The sequence below is a fragment of the Ambystoma mexicanum genome, chromosome 10, assembly GCF_040938575.1.
Source record: "Ambystoma mexicanum isolate Mex_15411 chromosome 10, UKY_AmexF1_1, whole genome shotgun sequence".
NCBI classification, from domain to species: Eukaryota; Metazoa; Chordata; class Amphibia; order Caudata; family Ambystomatidae; genus Ambystoma; species Ambystoma mexicanum.
In genome coordinates this window covers 1,314,561,836-1,314,578,527 of record NC_090932.1, presented here as the reverse complement: position 1 = coordinate 1,314,578,527, position 16,692 = coordinate 1,314,561,836, and positions in this window count along the sequence as shown.

The window sequence follows — 16,692 nt, the reverse complement described above, 5'->3', positions numbered from 1 at the left end:
ATGCATGCACAACTCACAAACCACACACAAAACACAACAATCTGAGGAGTAGTTGCAAGCAACCCACATAGCCGTTTATGTCAGGCTTCCAGCCATGCATCCAAGACGCTAGGCCCTCACCACACACAGCACTCCCTAGTGCACCCCATGTTGTACTCCTCATGTCATGTGCAATGCATTCCCCATCTGCAACTGTGTCTGCCACCTTTCACCCTGGCCACATCTTTGCATGCATGGCTCCATGACATTCGGTTGCCTGTGCTGAACGGTATGTGCATGCCTCTGTACACTGTCCATATTGCAACTTTCTGATGCTGATGACTTCCTTTCATGGGGCAATGTGGAGTCGCTCAGACGACCAGTGACCAAAAGTGAGATGGAGCCACTGAGCCAATCCCAACCCCACGATCTAAACTCCCATTTCTGGATCCTGGGGTTCCCCTGGAGACACTGAACCATGGGGCAGAGGAGGTGTAACCCTACTGCTGGACCAACGGGCACCCATACTGGTGCCGGATGATTGGGCAGAGGAGTTACAGCCATTCTGCTAGACCACGGGGCAGGGACACCCATAGAGCTGCTAGACTACAAGGCAGAGGAGTTGCACAGTGCTGCAGAGCTACATACTGATGCAACTAACCTCAGCTGATCATCAGAAATCCACCTTTACAAATGCAATGCCTGGAACACAGGCCATCCATATAGGTGCTGGGCCATGGGTCAGAGGAGCTGTAGAACTGCCAATCTACATATTGGAGCAACCACCCTCACCTGATCGTCAGGAAGCAGCCTTTAAAGATGCAATGCCTAGTTGTCAAGATACCAGCATTACCCACTTTCCAGAAAGTGGCTACGTTACTATACTATGGTGTTAAGCTGCAGTAGTGTGACGTTGAGGCAGAAAGCTGTTTTCTTTTACTGAGCTCTGGTGTGCTTTTCTAGCTCCAACTTAGCGCCACAAAGATCTGTGTTCTCCAGCAGCTCTTTGAGCCCCATTTTACAAAACTTTGGGTCAAAGACTACTGATAGCTCTCACAGCACAACTTCATGCACAGTAGCCCAAACGCACTGTGGCAACAAAGCACCAATGCGACTGTAAAGAGCTGCGGCACTACTGTCCCATTCACTTATTCTGGCCCTGACACTGTTACATCATTTGGTGTCCCAAACCCAGCTGCTGCTATTGCATCTACTATAATTGCATTTACTACTGACCCCATTTTAAGGCCTTTCTCTCTCTGTCCAGGTGCCCAAACCTAGGTGCTGCCATTTCATTTACTGCTATTGCATTTACTATCCAGGTGTCCCAAACCTAGGTGCTGCTATCGCATTACTGTTTCTACACTTACTGCTGTCCCCCATATCAGACCCTCTCTCCCCCTATCCAGGTGTCCCAAATCTAGTGGTTACTATTTGCATTTACTGTTATCCCCTGTGCTAGGTCTTTCTCTACCCAGGTGTCTCTCTACCCATTTGTCCCAAACCTAGGTGCTGCATTTGTATTATAGCTCAGTACACTTCCTGCCATCTTAGTTTTAGGTGCCTCAACCCAGAAACCTTCCATCCTAGCCCTCTGGGCATGCAGCTACTCTCTGACCCCCACATCGCAGCTACTCTCTGACCCCCACATCGCTCAGCTGCTGGACTGCTCCATCCCACAACCATGACTGACTTCCTCTCCCTGATTGAGATACCTCGACAACATAGACCGCCTCTCCGCCTCCTCAACCCTGCCCCTTCTGCACCACATCCCCCATAATGCACTCCTCCTGGTGCATGCCCACCTTACTAGCACCTACTTTCAGGAACCCCCTACATCCCACATTGACTCGCCACCTTCGAGCCCTGCACTCGAACACCCATACACTATGACCCCCACTTGCACTCCCCACAATCACCATCCCAATCACCATTCAGCCTCTAACTCTGAGATCAGAGGAGCGCTCTGGCACGCCAAACACCACGTGCCTCATACCCTCATCCCACACATTTCAGGCCACCCGGCTCTCGCCCCCATCTCCCCAAGGCATCTTTTGAGAATGACTCCCTACCCCCTGCCCATACACCCCATGCAATTTTCCAACTCATACGCCAGTGGCATTGGTGCACTCACCCAGGAACTCCCCCCACACCGCCCCCATCCAGCCCTCCTGGCCCCTGCCAAACCCCCTTTCACACCTGCACTAGCATCCATCCACTCATCTAGAGCTCCATGTTATACCGACATCGTCAACCCTCCACCAACATGCTCTCCATCCACGCCCCCCACATCAATCCCACACTTCCCCACCACCAACACCTCTCCATTGAAAATGCAGCGTCCCCTTGACATCGCTGTCTCACGAAGACAACCGCACCCCACAAACTCTGCACAACTCGGAGCCCCCGTCTTCACCTACGAAACCCTTTTTCCCTACCCCACACCAACATCTCCCCCACCATCAGCTCCTACTCAACCCCCTCCCACAGACCTCCCCTTTCAAACCCTTTCCCTTCTCTCAAATAATCATGTCTTGCCCTTTCAATAACCGTCGCTGCACTCTCTTTCCCTCTGACCCTCCTACCCTCTCTCATACCCCTCTGGCAGCCAGACCCAGAAAACGCAGAAAAGGTGACAGGCCCTCTCCCTCGACTCTCCATACCTCTTCACTTCTTCTTCTGATTGCAGGGGTGTTGCATCCCTTCCTTCCCACCCCTGCAATCAGGCCCTCCCCTCCCTTCTCCCCTCGTTGTCACCCCTTGAACTCGACCTCTCACACAGTACACCTAAACCCCTAGTGCCCTCCAGACCCGACCCAAAAACAATTTGCCGACCCTACACACCACACGTGCATCACTCACCCACTCCCCTTCCGTTGATCCTCCCCTCCACATCTCTCACATACATACCACTGCCCGGCTACTCTTCCCGTGCCCCATCGACACAACCCACTCACCCCCTCAAGAGTACCTTCATCCCAACTCCCCACTACCACCCCTCAGTCAGTCTCAACTAGCCAGACCAATCCAACCACACCATACATAGCAAAGGGCACCTATGTGCACCGAACACTCCCAGCCACGAGCCCCAAGAAAATCACATCACCTCATGAAGTCACATGCCTCCTCTTCAATGCCCGCTCCGTGGCGAGAAACAGACACAGCATCTTTGACCTCCTATCCTCTGACAACCCTGACCTCCCCTTTATCACTGAAACTTGGTTCTCTGATGATTTTGCACCAGTCGCCCACAAGGCCTTTACCCCTGGCTACTCACTTATCTCCCACAACAGACCTTCCGTAGGTCACGTAGTGGCAATCCTCTACAAACCTAATTTCTCCATCTCACTCCCTGAAAACCAGACATGCAATGCTAACTGTGAATCTCTTCTAGTAAAACTCTTGCTATCATCAACACTCACTCACAGCTTCCTACTTGTATACAAACCCCCTGGATATGACAGACATTTTGCCAACAATCTCTGTGACTCAATAGCTACCGTTAAGGTAAATCACCCATTTCTTACGCTGCTGGGAGATTTCAATATATGGTTCGATGTGCCCAACAACCCATGACCCAACCCCTGGTTGTAAGTCTAGAGGCACTCAACCTCTCCTGACATATCACAGGCCAACTCACTCTGGTGGTCACACCCTTGATGCGATCTTCAGCTCCTATGAGCATGTGTCTATATCTAGTCCCAAACCGCTTATCTGGACAGACCACTCTGGCATCCCTTTCTCTGTCCAGACACCAGCCCCTCCATCCGTAGCTCTCCTTACCCTCACACATGATCACAAATGCTGGAGCAAAGTCAAGATACTCTGTGACCTTGCCGAAGCCCTGCTACTCAGTCTCCCAGCACTGCGGACCTCTGATAGACCCGTAACTTTCGAATCCTTTCACTCCTGGCTTAATAAATCACTACTTCCTCTTAGCCCCTCACAACCCGCAGCCTCTCAGAAAGGACCATTCCCAAATGGTTCACAACTTACCTGAATGCTTTCAAAAGTCACAATAACTATCTTGAGCGCAAATGGTGAGTATCTAAAACCACGCTCAGCAGATCTATGTTTGCCCACCACCACTGTAATTACAAATCCGAAATCCGAAAGGCCAAAAAGGACTATTACAATAAACGTATCCTGAATTGTCAAAGCAGCAGTAAAGAACTCCACAAGATCATCTCTGAATGTGTGAAACCCACCTGCACCTCTGCTCAAATCACACCCATACCAATCGTTCTGCAACTCCCTTTCGCTACATTTCTACAACACGCCCTTGACAGGATGGCAACCCTTAATACCAAACTCCCCACCCTCACCCCCTGCCCCACACCTGCCCCTCCTGATTCCCTTGCCCCAACTTCCGCAATGCCAACCTTTGACTCTTTCCACCCCATCTCGAGAGACGAGTTCCTAGTTCTACTATCCGGCAGCAGACCATTCAGGATCCTCCTTGATCCCCGTCCCCCATCTTCTGAAAGAAATATTCTCATCTACTTGTGCAGGAAAAAAAGCAAGGTCCATACTAAACGACTCCCTCACCTCTTGCATCTTTCCGGAGGCTTTTAAAATAGCGCATGTTAAACCGCTTCTAAAAAAGGCATATCTCAACCCCCTTGACGCTAAGAATTATAGACCAATCTCCAACACCTGTTTCCTCGTGAAACTCATTGACGGTGCTGTGTACTCTCAGCTCAACCACTTCGTAGAAACCAACAAACCACCCGAGCCCACTCAATCAGGCTTCAGGCTGCGCCATGGAACAGAAACCACTCTGATCTCGATCTGGGATGATCGCAAGGTCGCGGCATACCCATAGGGTTGTGCAGCACTGATTCTCCTTGATCTGTCAGCAGCTTTTGACACTGTTAACCATTCTGTAGTCCTTGACCGTCTCCACTCCCTAAGAATCCGAGGCTCAGCACTCAATTGGATTACCTCCCAATGAGTCACCAAGACAGAATTATGAAATGGACACCACTAAATGCAACCTTGGCATCCTGAAGGCGCTAAGATATGTAATTGCTGACTCTCTCCTTCCTGAGTCAACTACACAGGCCTAGCAGCTTCTCGCACCTTCTACCCAGGAATAGCCGTTTGCTCCATACCTTGTCCCAACTACATACCTGAGAGATGATTCCCCCCCCCGACCCATAGGCGCTAGAACACCCTGACTCTACACTGCCTCTTTCCAGCCTATCCCTTAATGTCACTGCCTCGATGTTACTACGCTAGTGCGAAATAACTCCTGTGCTACTACCAAATACCCTCCCTAGACCTACCCTGCAAACCACCATTAATGACAACCAGAGACCAGGAATATGAGCCCAATGTGACTACATTAGTGCGAGAGAGCTCCTGCCCTATAGCCAAATATCCTGCCTAATCCTATCCTGCAACCCAGCATAAACCACAACCAGTGACCCGGAACTCAGGCCCCTGAGATGCACAGGGCTGAGCCTAAGAATAATAACCCCTGTCCGAGCAAACATATCTTACTCTTCTCCTAGCTTGAATTCTACCTCAGAATGCAGTGACCCGGAAACACGAAGACGACGGCTACCGCTCATCCAGACCCAGAACGAAATCCTGAAACAGTGTGCCTTTAAGAATAGAACACCCACTCCAGATACTCACCTCTCCTACCACCATGCTCACGCTCTACTTTACACCAACACACAATAGAGCGCAGCTACATCCCTCGATCAATTTTGGCCTAACTGCTCACATACAAACAATACTCCATGAACACCTCAACATCCTGCTAGAACGCAGCTATACCCCATGAAAGAATCGGCCTAGCTGCACACATAATCGTCCTACACAGGCCTAACGCCACCAGAATACAGTCTCGGACACCAACCACCAGACCGCACACATTCGACTGATCCCTCACTATCACTGCACCTAATGTTAGGATGCAGCTACCACCAGGCAATCACATCAACTGCTGACATATTGAGTGCACCCAAGCACCCTATGCTACCCTACTCACTCGACTGACCTGGACTACGGTCCCCAAGGGCGTTCAACCCACAAGCGCTTTGAGATCATACCAATGATATAAAGAGCGCTATATAAATGCCAAATAACATAACATAACATTAGTATGGGCCCACAGAATTCTCCTAGCATGTGAAGAACATTTTCTCACTGTCAAGCCACTGTCAGTATTATGTTTTGGACATCCGGCACTTCTTTGCTTATGCATTGGGCGTTGCAGGTAATAGAACAGCGCTCACGCTGCACCTCCGTTAACCCGCTTTGCCTTGTCGGCATCTCTGGAACTGGAGCCAAGCATTTGCATGTGCATGGGCACACAGACGATTGGTGTGCTATTCGCAAAGGTGCGGACTGGGGCCTTAATGCTCATTCAGGTGCAGGTCTGGCAAACAGAGGCATCGCTGGGGGCAGGGGGCCTGGTGGTTGTAGCCCCGGATAGAAGCTCAGGGGCTACAACCAAAAGGCTAGCTAGCCCTGAGTCATGACAGTCCCGACATTAGCGTGGCCCCGGATCTTTGCCAGACCTAGCAACACTCCTGCTGGCAAAGTCTCAAATCACCATGGAAGAGTGACTGCAAGCCAGCCATTCCATGAACAACTCTAGCCTGGAGGTCAAAGAAAAGTCCCTGATGTTGTTCCTTGGAGTACTGACGTCAACGCGTCAATGTCACTTGTCTGGATGCGAGCTAGTCTTGAGAATTATGGGAAATGGACCATAATCCCCGGTGTCACTCATCCGGTGTAGCAGCAGTTAACTGTGACAGGGCAAGACATGCTGAACCACGGGGCACAGATGATTGTGCAACATTGTGTGTCAAATGTAAAGAGGAGACCACAATGTCCTCCTGTGAGCCATCCTTTATGTTCTCTTTACCTCTATGAACCCTAAGCTGGGCTCAAGTCGAGGGTACACGTGGGGGGATGGAGTCCACCCACTTTATTCAGAGGGTGGACTCAGTCCCCCAGCTAAAATGAGAAACCTTAAATGACCTCTTTGAATTTATGAATTAGCAGTCAGCAGATTTGTGGGCAGGACACTTCACCACTGCACTATGTAACCTGATGGAAAATAACAAACAACTAAAGGTGAAATGTCCCATTTCGGTACTGCAAATACCATTTGTATTGTTTGTTGGGGTTTAAAACATGCACACCTTTTTAAAGGTTTCAAAAACACTATTAGAGGAAAATATTATCTCTTGGTTTTGTGTTCGTGTTGATTTTATGAAAGGCCAATTCCATTCGTCCTGTGCAATTTGGGTGGTTATGCAAAGCCAATTTAATGAAATGTGCATATTTCACCTTGATATGCTAATTTCTGTCGACGTTGCAGCATCCCATTGCGTTTGGTGATGAGTCCCCCCACTTTAATTTTTAGGACTTGACCCCTGACCCTAAGGCACCACTAGGGTGTATTTGGCACAAATGGTGCACTCAAAATTATTACAATGACAAGCACATGTTGTGAAGAAATAACTAATGCTCTGCAGGAGTAAAGGGATTAGGAGTGGCTAAATCCCATATTCGATTCCACACTACTACGAAACCAGCACTGATCCCAATCATAAAGGTAAAACACACTCAGCCCGAATGTTATAACTCCTTCACTTTATGTGGTAGTGCAGGCAGAGGCCAGAGGGGTGTGAGCTGATGACAGTAGCAACCCAAAAAACCTAGGTAGAATGTCCAACCAAGGTTGTATTAAAATATAGATTTTTAATCAAACATGACATGCAATCAACTCACTAATACACTAGCAAAAGTGCACCCCTGTCAAGAAAACACAGAAAATGCAGGCTGTTGTAGAATATCTCTTTGGATAGATGAGCAGGGATGTCCAGGCACTTAATTAGCACAATGTCATTGTTCAAGAATGTCTTAGAATTAAAGGGGGGGCATAGAAAGGGAGGAGGGGTTTAAAATGTACTACAGTCCCAAATGTGGGCCAGGGGACAGGGCCTCTTGACAGTACCTTATTCTTGTCTTTGGGCCTTGTCAGAATTGAGCCAGGCTTCTAGGAGCTTCTGAGGTGGTGATTTGGCATCTGGTTGGTGAGTTGATCAACTGGGTCAATCACACTGTGCGGTCCAAGCAGCAATGGAACATGGCCCAAAGAAGCTTAGGACACCGGGTGTCCTGATCAGTGTTACTCACAAGCTGTTCAATTTGGGAATCAGGGCACATAGCTGTTCCTTGACTTCTGGGTTTCTGAGAGATTGGCTGGTACCTAAAGGGGTCCATCGCCGCCAGTGACCAGGGCAGGAGCCTGGTTCCAGTGCAGCCATCAGAGAGGCCTTGATGCAGCAGCAGTTACATCACTGCTCTTTGGGGAAGCTTACGGGACAGAGCTCTCCTCTGACTTGGATGCCTTCTTCCTTCAACTCCATGGCAAAGTACTTGGGAATGGACTGCACGCCCAACAAAGGTCCAAACGTGTATTCTTCTTCTCCTCTATGTCCAAATATGAACCAAAGAATGAGGGGGGTGCCCCTCTCCTTTTAAAGAGAAAACGACACACAGGATTGGTCCAAAGCAAGCCTGCTATACGAGATAATGCACATCGCCATATGACTTCACACCCAGACTACCTTGCCCTGCAGGAAATGGTGGGGACAGGAAAAGGAAGAGAACTGTAATCGAAAGCAAATTGGTGGGATCCTTCTACAGGCTTACCTTCAATATCTGGATACTCCAACCCCTCCCCGACCCTTCCCATGACTGCTAGCTTCAAAGTGACTCTGGTAGTCAGTACCCTGGTATGAGATTGGCTTTGTTATATAAATGCTGCCTCTGAAGCACCATTCCCAAGAGTCCTCATGAAGGGAAGGTGCTACCCTTCCTGCTGGAGAATCAAAGGGGCAGCAACATTTTTACATGCAGCTGTGGAGAATGTTATCCTAGATACCACTGTAAATCAGACCTGTCATAAATAGGGCCTGCTCACAAAGCTGACACTGGTGTGATACCAAATTGCTGTGGCTGTATAATTGTGTGTCCTTAGCAGTCACCATGTCACAACCAGACATGGCTTATATTTAAAGATGTATGTACCACTAGAATGACTAAGGCTTGTAATTATTATAATTTAGATCAGAGATGCAGAAAATTAAAAAGCCACCTCTGCCTGCAGGGATATAGTGTGCCAGCAGCTTCCATGGATGCGCATGTGATCTTCAAACCCACTCTGTGCCATTACAGAGCTGGGGCTATATATGCCAGAAGACTGATTGCAGGTATGACACGTGTGTATTATACTTTTGGCACGGAGCATTTTTGGAATGGGGACCTAATTAGCAGGCTTTCTTTTTAGAAATAGAATTACCCACATCCTTTTATAAAATGAAAACCAAAAAAGGCAGGGGTTTCACCCTCCCGCAGATGGAAATCCGTTACACCTGTGCTTATAATTCTGCATTGCATTTACGGTGTCACGTCATAAATTAGCCTACAGATGATTCACTCATAATGCTGGCGATGACTTATAGTGTGCTTGTCATTCTATATTGCATGCTCTATGTCATTTTGAAATGAGCGCATGGTCGTACACGGAAGGCAAGCCCTTATTCCATTTGCTGGCACAATGTGAAGGTTAGCAAATTGTTCACTCTTGCATGTGCCATCATTTCCCACTTATCCACATACTCATACTAGTTTGAACTCTTCTGTATCTGTTATTCCTTAATATCTCATGCATCACAAATGTTCTACATCAGGAAACTCTTTGATTACAAACAGGGCGTGAGTGTTGTCCTTTAGTGCATGTTGGGTCATGTGTGGTGATCTCTTCGTGATCCTCTACCTTGTCAATTCCCATGCACTGTGCCTCTTCACCAAAACCCTCTCCCCGGGTGACGTCCCAGTACATCGCCACTCTGCTTGTCTTGTTTCCTCATCCAAAATTGCATTGTTCACTCTTGGGTTTGCAGTTCACTTCTTGCCTTAGTGTAGAAAGGAGGGAGATACACTGCATACTGCTTAGATATGACAGCCTGTAGGTGTGATATCACCAAATGGATGCGTGGAATTCTGGGTCTATGGCCTGCCAGAGATTTCCATAGTCTGTCAGTTGGGGATGAGAGAGAAACTAGAGAGAATGGCCTGTGGACAGCTCTTCCTAATACTTGTAACCAGAGCCTGATGCAACTAAAAAAGAATGAACCACCAACGTACCCTTTGTACCCTGGCACCAGCATGCTTATGCCACTTGACTTGAGAACAGAATAGTTTTCCACCCATTGATCAACAGGTTCTGTGGGTAATAGTGCCAATCCTGGTGGAGTTTCTTGTCCTTCTGAGTATTGTCTTCAAGTTGCCTTACAAAACGGCACCATGCTATTGGATCACAGACCGTATATGTCCTATAAGTGTACTATACAGAGAGAGTATAGTGTAACAAATTGTGGATTTAGAGACTGGTCAGCTTTTGTGCAAACACAATGAGCTTCTGAGTGCTTACCCTGAATCCCTTTTAATATAGCTGTAATCACCCTCTTATTTCTTGCAAAGCATGTATACTAGTGTATATTGCATTTGCGCTCTTGGGTGCCTGGCATTGATGGTGTGATCTTGGGGACTGTGGCTAACCAACAAAAGAAATTCACATACACTGCTATTATTTAACTTTAGAATGCTCGTATTTATGGAAGGTGCTACGGGCCATGCAAGTTTCTTATTATCTTTTTAGGACAATTAATTTCATTGCCCTGGCGCAAGTTCTAACCATTGGAATCTGTTTTTTTTCTCTCATAGTTACTTATAAACACTTACGTACTTCATGTCCAAAAGTTCAGTGCCTGAGCTTTCCTTCTCTCATCGCCTTTTTATTGGATGCTTTTGCCGTTGACTAAAATTCCCAGAATTCAGTATGAGTTTTCCTTTTCACACAATCTTTATTACACGCCATGGTACTTTAACTTCAGTTCCTAAAATGCCCTTTCACAGCTCTCTTTCAAACAAAGTACTTTAGGCACTTTGGTACTTTGACAATAGATCCAAGATGTCGGTGTCTTCCTTTCACTCAACGGACCTCATTACGAGGTGGCCAGTAAGGGATTACCGGTACCGGTAAGGGCACCGGTACCGGTAATCCCTTACCGCCCTATTACGAGTTCCCTTTGCAAGTCCTCCCTTAACACCTGGTTTTACCAGGCGTTAAGGACGGGACCCGCAAAGGGGCTTTGGTGCTAATAACGGTACCGCAATTTGCGGTAACGTTATTAGCGCCTTCCCCATTCCCATTGAGCCCTATAGGGGCTCAATGGGAATGGGGAAGGGCCCTGGTGAATGGGGAATTACCGCCCCGCCAACCTTGGAATGGGGTGGTAATAGCTCCATTCACCGAGGCTGAGTCGGTAAGGATTTGGAGGCAGCCATGGCGCTAATAGCGCCATGATTAACTCCAAACTCCTAATGAGGCCCAACATCTTTTTTGGACACATTTGTTCCTTTGACTACGTTTTCCACAAAGCAGCATAAGAGCTCTCCTTCCCTCACAATCTTTCTCATGCTCTTTGCCACGTGACTAAAATTCCTGGAATTTAGTGCCTGCGCTTTCTTTTTCTCATATTTTTTCTATAAGGCACTTTGGTAGTATGACTGTAATTCCTAAAATTCTGTATCTGGGCTTTTTTCTTTTACAGTCTCCAACACATGGGTGCTTTTAATACAGTTCACAACATGCAATCTCAGGCCAACAGGTCAGCTGGTACCTCATGGATCTCTATTACTCTGCCTGGTCCTCACACCTGTCAGTGGCTGTTCTGGCTCCTCACAGTGCACTGTCCCACTGGCTGTATACAATTCGCGTCTCTCAACCTGTTGCATGATCTCTCACGGATCTTGTGTCTTCCTCGGTTGATGATGTCTGCATTCTTTTCTGACTTCCTGTGACTGCCTCCAGGTCTAAGAACCCTGCCAACAACCTGGTATTTCTGGTCTTCAACGTTGGCCAAGCACAAGCAAAACCAAAGTGCTTCCTGCTTGCAGTATCTTTCATAAAAGGGAGGTCATAAAAGCGCAGACTGCCATCTTGGATTTCATTACCATTTCTCTCTGGAGCTCTTGTATCAGAAGTCAGTGTTCTGGCTGTCAATGTTTCTACTTTCAAACAAACTTCTATGGAGCAGATAAGCTCCTTTGTTAGTGTATTTTTGATGACGAATGGGTTCACAACACCAGAGCACAATGACCATACCAATATTGTCTGCCTTGTGTATTCTCTTGAGACTCCCACTGGTAATAAAGGCATCTTGCCCCAAATACCTTAAAATTGGTTACAGTCACATCGTTCCACTAGCAATCGTTTCCCACACAACCCTCAAAATACTTGTACCCAACATCTCAAACACTTCCCAAAGTCCCACATCACCCCCAAAATCCACATGTGGCAGTTTAAGTACACGCAAGAGCTAACAGGCACCATATGGCAATCGGACACATACACAACAGGCCATATGGAGGTGGGAGGGGCGAAACCCCATGTGTCATGACATCTTCGTGCGAGATCATTAGTTCGATTAGAACACTCCCACACACCAGCCACGTGCACAAACCAAGCAGAAACACCATCCTGCAATCCTCATCTTGGCTTGGGGAAGGACACTAAGGCCCTGATTCATGGAATTATCTGTGCAGTAAAGCAGGACATTCCGCCCCAAACCGCGCACGCAACTCAATTTGTCGATTCATGGTATCGTATGCATGCAACTATTTCGTACTGTGCAGGGATTTAGCACAGGCCCTGCACATCTCTGCGAGCGTTGGAGTGCCTTGCGCGAGTCACCTCTCAGAGCATGGGTGTGGCCTGTGCCTAGGCCAAAGTTGGGGGCGGAACATGCAAAATGGGAAAGAGCAAGGGAAAATCTGGGCATTACGAGGGACAGCCCTCAGGCAGTCAATCGCATGGCCAAAAATGCGTATAACCGAGCATATTCATGCATCGGTCCGCACAACCTCTCGTCAAGGAAATGGTTACGCAATGCACTCAAACTATCCACCACCCGAAGGCAGGCATACAGACACTTGCGCATAGGAAGCTCTGCATAGAGGTAAGATCGGGCATCAGATTTAGGGGTGCATGCATGCAGTCGAGGTTTCGATCGCACTTGGGGGTGCTCCTAAGCAGTGTAGCCGGGCTCAGGAACCGTTGCTGGGGGTTCGCACGCATGTGTACCGTAAAATGACAATTTTTACGATACGTGGTACGCATGTTGAGGGGGTGCTGGGAATAGTTACAGGTGACTCCACGCACCCCACCAGGATGCTGGCCTGGTTGGTGGGGTATGCATGCTGTTTTTCCAAGGTACATTGCTATGTGCGCGAGGAGTATTTTGTATTTGTATTTTATTTATTTATATAGCGCGCCGGGCCCGAGGGCATCTGGGAGCATATCATAGGAGGCAAAGCTATGATTAGATACATGGGAATAGGAGCCTTTACCAGCTTACAATAGACATGCCGGTAAGGCTCCGGACGGACACAGTATATACAGTATAGAATAGTACGCGGTAAGTACAGGCAGGAAAGTTATGCAAACAGTTCCTCTCGACAATAGTGCATTGGAGTACAGAAGGTTCCACAAGAAGATATGCATAAGAAGATCAATTATCTACATACACGGAAAGGGATGCAAACGCATTATCTGTATACAGCAGCGTTCTAAGGTGAAAGACAGAGTGGCCAAGGCCGTAATGCGGCATCCAATGTCTCAGATGTTTTGTGCAGAGAGCCATCCTTTAGTTTTGTTCTTGAGAACTTGGAAGGAAGGCTCAGCTCGAATGGCACTGGGCAGGGTATTCCATAGCTTCGAGGCAAGGACCGGGAAGCTAGCGCCACCGGCTTTTTGTAGTTTAAACCTGGGGAGGTGTAAACTGTGGGCTTGGGCAGCTCTCAAGGGCCGGATAGAAGTGTGTGGTGTGAGACGGTTGGCTAAGTAGATGGGTGCCTGGTTGGCAAGGCATTTGTGAGTAAGGGCAAGTGTTTTCAGGGATATTTTATCCTTAACAGGGAGCCAGTGTAGATCGCGCCTGTGGTTAGAGATGTGGTGGTTTCTGGGTATGTTTAATGCTGCTCTAATGGCATTGTTCTGAGTGACTTGCAGTTTGTTGAGATTGGATTGACAGGTCCCTAGGTAGAGGGCGCTGCAATGGTCAATCTTGGACATGACAAGTGTTGTAGCCAACGTAATGCAATTTGGAGGAGTCAAAAATGGTCTACATGCCGCAATAAATTTACATGTATATGCAGATGCTGAACTGCCAGCGTTGGTTTGTCTGCAAAGTGAAAGTGGGGAATCGAGGTAGATTCCTAAAGTTTTGGTGTCCTTGGAGACCTTGATAACGTTGCCATCAATGATGAAGGACTTGAAGGAAGGATCAAGTTTATTAAGACCTTGGTGTGAATCCAGAATAAGTAATTCCGTCTTGTCATCATTGAGGCAAAGCTCATGTTGCACCATCCAAGCCTGAATAACCAGGTAGATGTCATTCAAGGCTTAAGTGTCCACTGCGTGATCACCCGAGATGGGGATGAGTATCTGGGTGTCGTCGGCATAATTAGTGTACGAGACACCCAGATAGTCAAGAGCACAAATAAAGGTTTAGTAAACACATTCTAAAGTGTTGGTGACACACAGGACCCTTGTGGAACACCACAGTTAATGGGGGCAGGTTCAGCGGACGCTGATGTAGAGAAACCCAGCATAGATCTGTTGCTTAAGAAGGATCTGATCCAGGTGGTGGCAGTGTCTGAAAAGTGAGCCACTGATGTGAGGTGCTGGCAAAGGATGTGGTGATTAACCAAATCAAAGGCTGCTGAGAGATCAAGTAATAATAGCAAGGCTAGTTTCCCGTTATCTTTCAGTACCTCAATCTGTGTTTTTAAGTCGTTAAGGGCGGTTTCCGTCCCATGCCTGGGCCGGAAGCCAGATTGCCTTAGACCGAGAAGATTGTTAACTTCCAGATAGTCCTGGATCTGAAGGTAAGCGGCCCGGTCCAATATTTTGAGCATAAATGGGACGGTGGTAATAAGCCTATAGTTGGAGGGTAAGCTGGGATCAAGGGAGGGTTTTTTGAGCAAAGGGATAACCCAAGCATCCTTAAGGTTGGCAGGTACTATACCTGTTTTAAATGATGAATTTATAAAGGCAGTTATGAATGGGGCTAGCTCATGTGAGGCCTTCTTGATAATGGGGGCTGGGCACGAGTCGCCTTGACAATTGGACGGTTTGATTTTATTAATGATACATTCAACTTCAGTGATAGAGAGTGCGGAGAAGCTGAAAGGTTTAATGTTGGAAGTGGCCTGTGGGGTTGAAGACGTCAGGGTGTTGAGTTGTTTTTCAGTCTGTAGGCAATTTTGCTTTGCTTTGATTTTAGTTTGGAGGTTGGCAATTTTGTCCAGAAGTGCTTTCTGTATGTTAGAGCACCATTTGCTGTCTTTAGTGCAGGAATCAGGGGGGGTAACAGGAAATCCAAGTTCCTTCAGAATCTTAAATAATTCTTTGGTGTTCGAATCTGCTTGTGTTATACATTTGTTGAAGATGTCTTTTTGTGCCTATTTTGCAAGATGGCCTCTTTGTAGTTAATAGAAGCTATGATAAGACCGTCCTTATGGGCATCCGACGGATGACTTTTCCAGCGGGATTCGGCATTATGTTTTTCTTTTCTTAGCACTCTCAGTAGAGGTGTGAACCAGGCGTTCAGATGTGCACAGGGTTTAGATTTCCTAAGTTTGATTGGGGCTATTGAATTCAATGCTGTGAGCATGACATGATTATATGTTTCTGCTAAAATCGAAGGGTTAGATCATGTGGCGGGCGCTTTGCACAGGGAGGGAAGAATGAGTGGGAGAAGTTTGTCACTTGTTATATCCCTTTTGTTTCTCGTGGGCATAGCCGGCGCAATAGGTTGATTAGGGTATTGAATAGCTTCTATATTGAAGATAACAGTATGGTGGTCTGACCAGGCACATGGTGCATTGGTCTGAAGGCTGATGTTGCAGTTGGAGTCTACTAGCCAGTCGAGCATCCGCCCTTTGATGTGAGTAGGTTCAAAAATATGGTGAGAGAACCCCAGGACAGTTAAGGTGTTCTCCAAATCGGCCGCAATAAGGTCGTTCGGATCTTGGAAACCCAAGTTAACGTCCCCCAGTAAAATAATTTGAGATTTGGTTTTTGAATTCTCTAATAGAAGGGATGTGATGTCTTCCCCAAAGGAGGTTGTGGGGCCAGGCGGTCTGTAAATAAGATGTAAGGTGGCAGTTTGATTAGGGTAGATGGGGAGCTTGACTGAAAGTATCTCCGCTGAAGGCAGCTTTTGGCTAGGCATTGCTCTAAGTCCAAGAGAGTTTTTATGGATGAAGGCAACTCTACCCCCCTTTAGAATGAGAGGTATTACGATCACATCTAGTAATGGAGTAATCCGTTGGTATGGCATGCAAAAGGAGTGGACCAGAGGCTGCTTGAAGCCAAGTCGCAAAGGTATGTTTCCATGGCTGAATGGCTCTAAGTGCGGGCATGTCGTAGGTGTTCCGACCGCGACTTTCCCATGGGGTACTTTGCAAGGACAATTCCATGAATATGCATAGCGCGCGGATCTTCTTAGGTGCGACGGGCTGCGCAGGTTCGTTCTTTTCCATGAATCGGGCCCTAAGCCTCTACCATTCAGGAATCCATCTTAAGGCCTGCCACATTATCTGAATGCACGG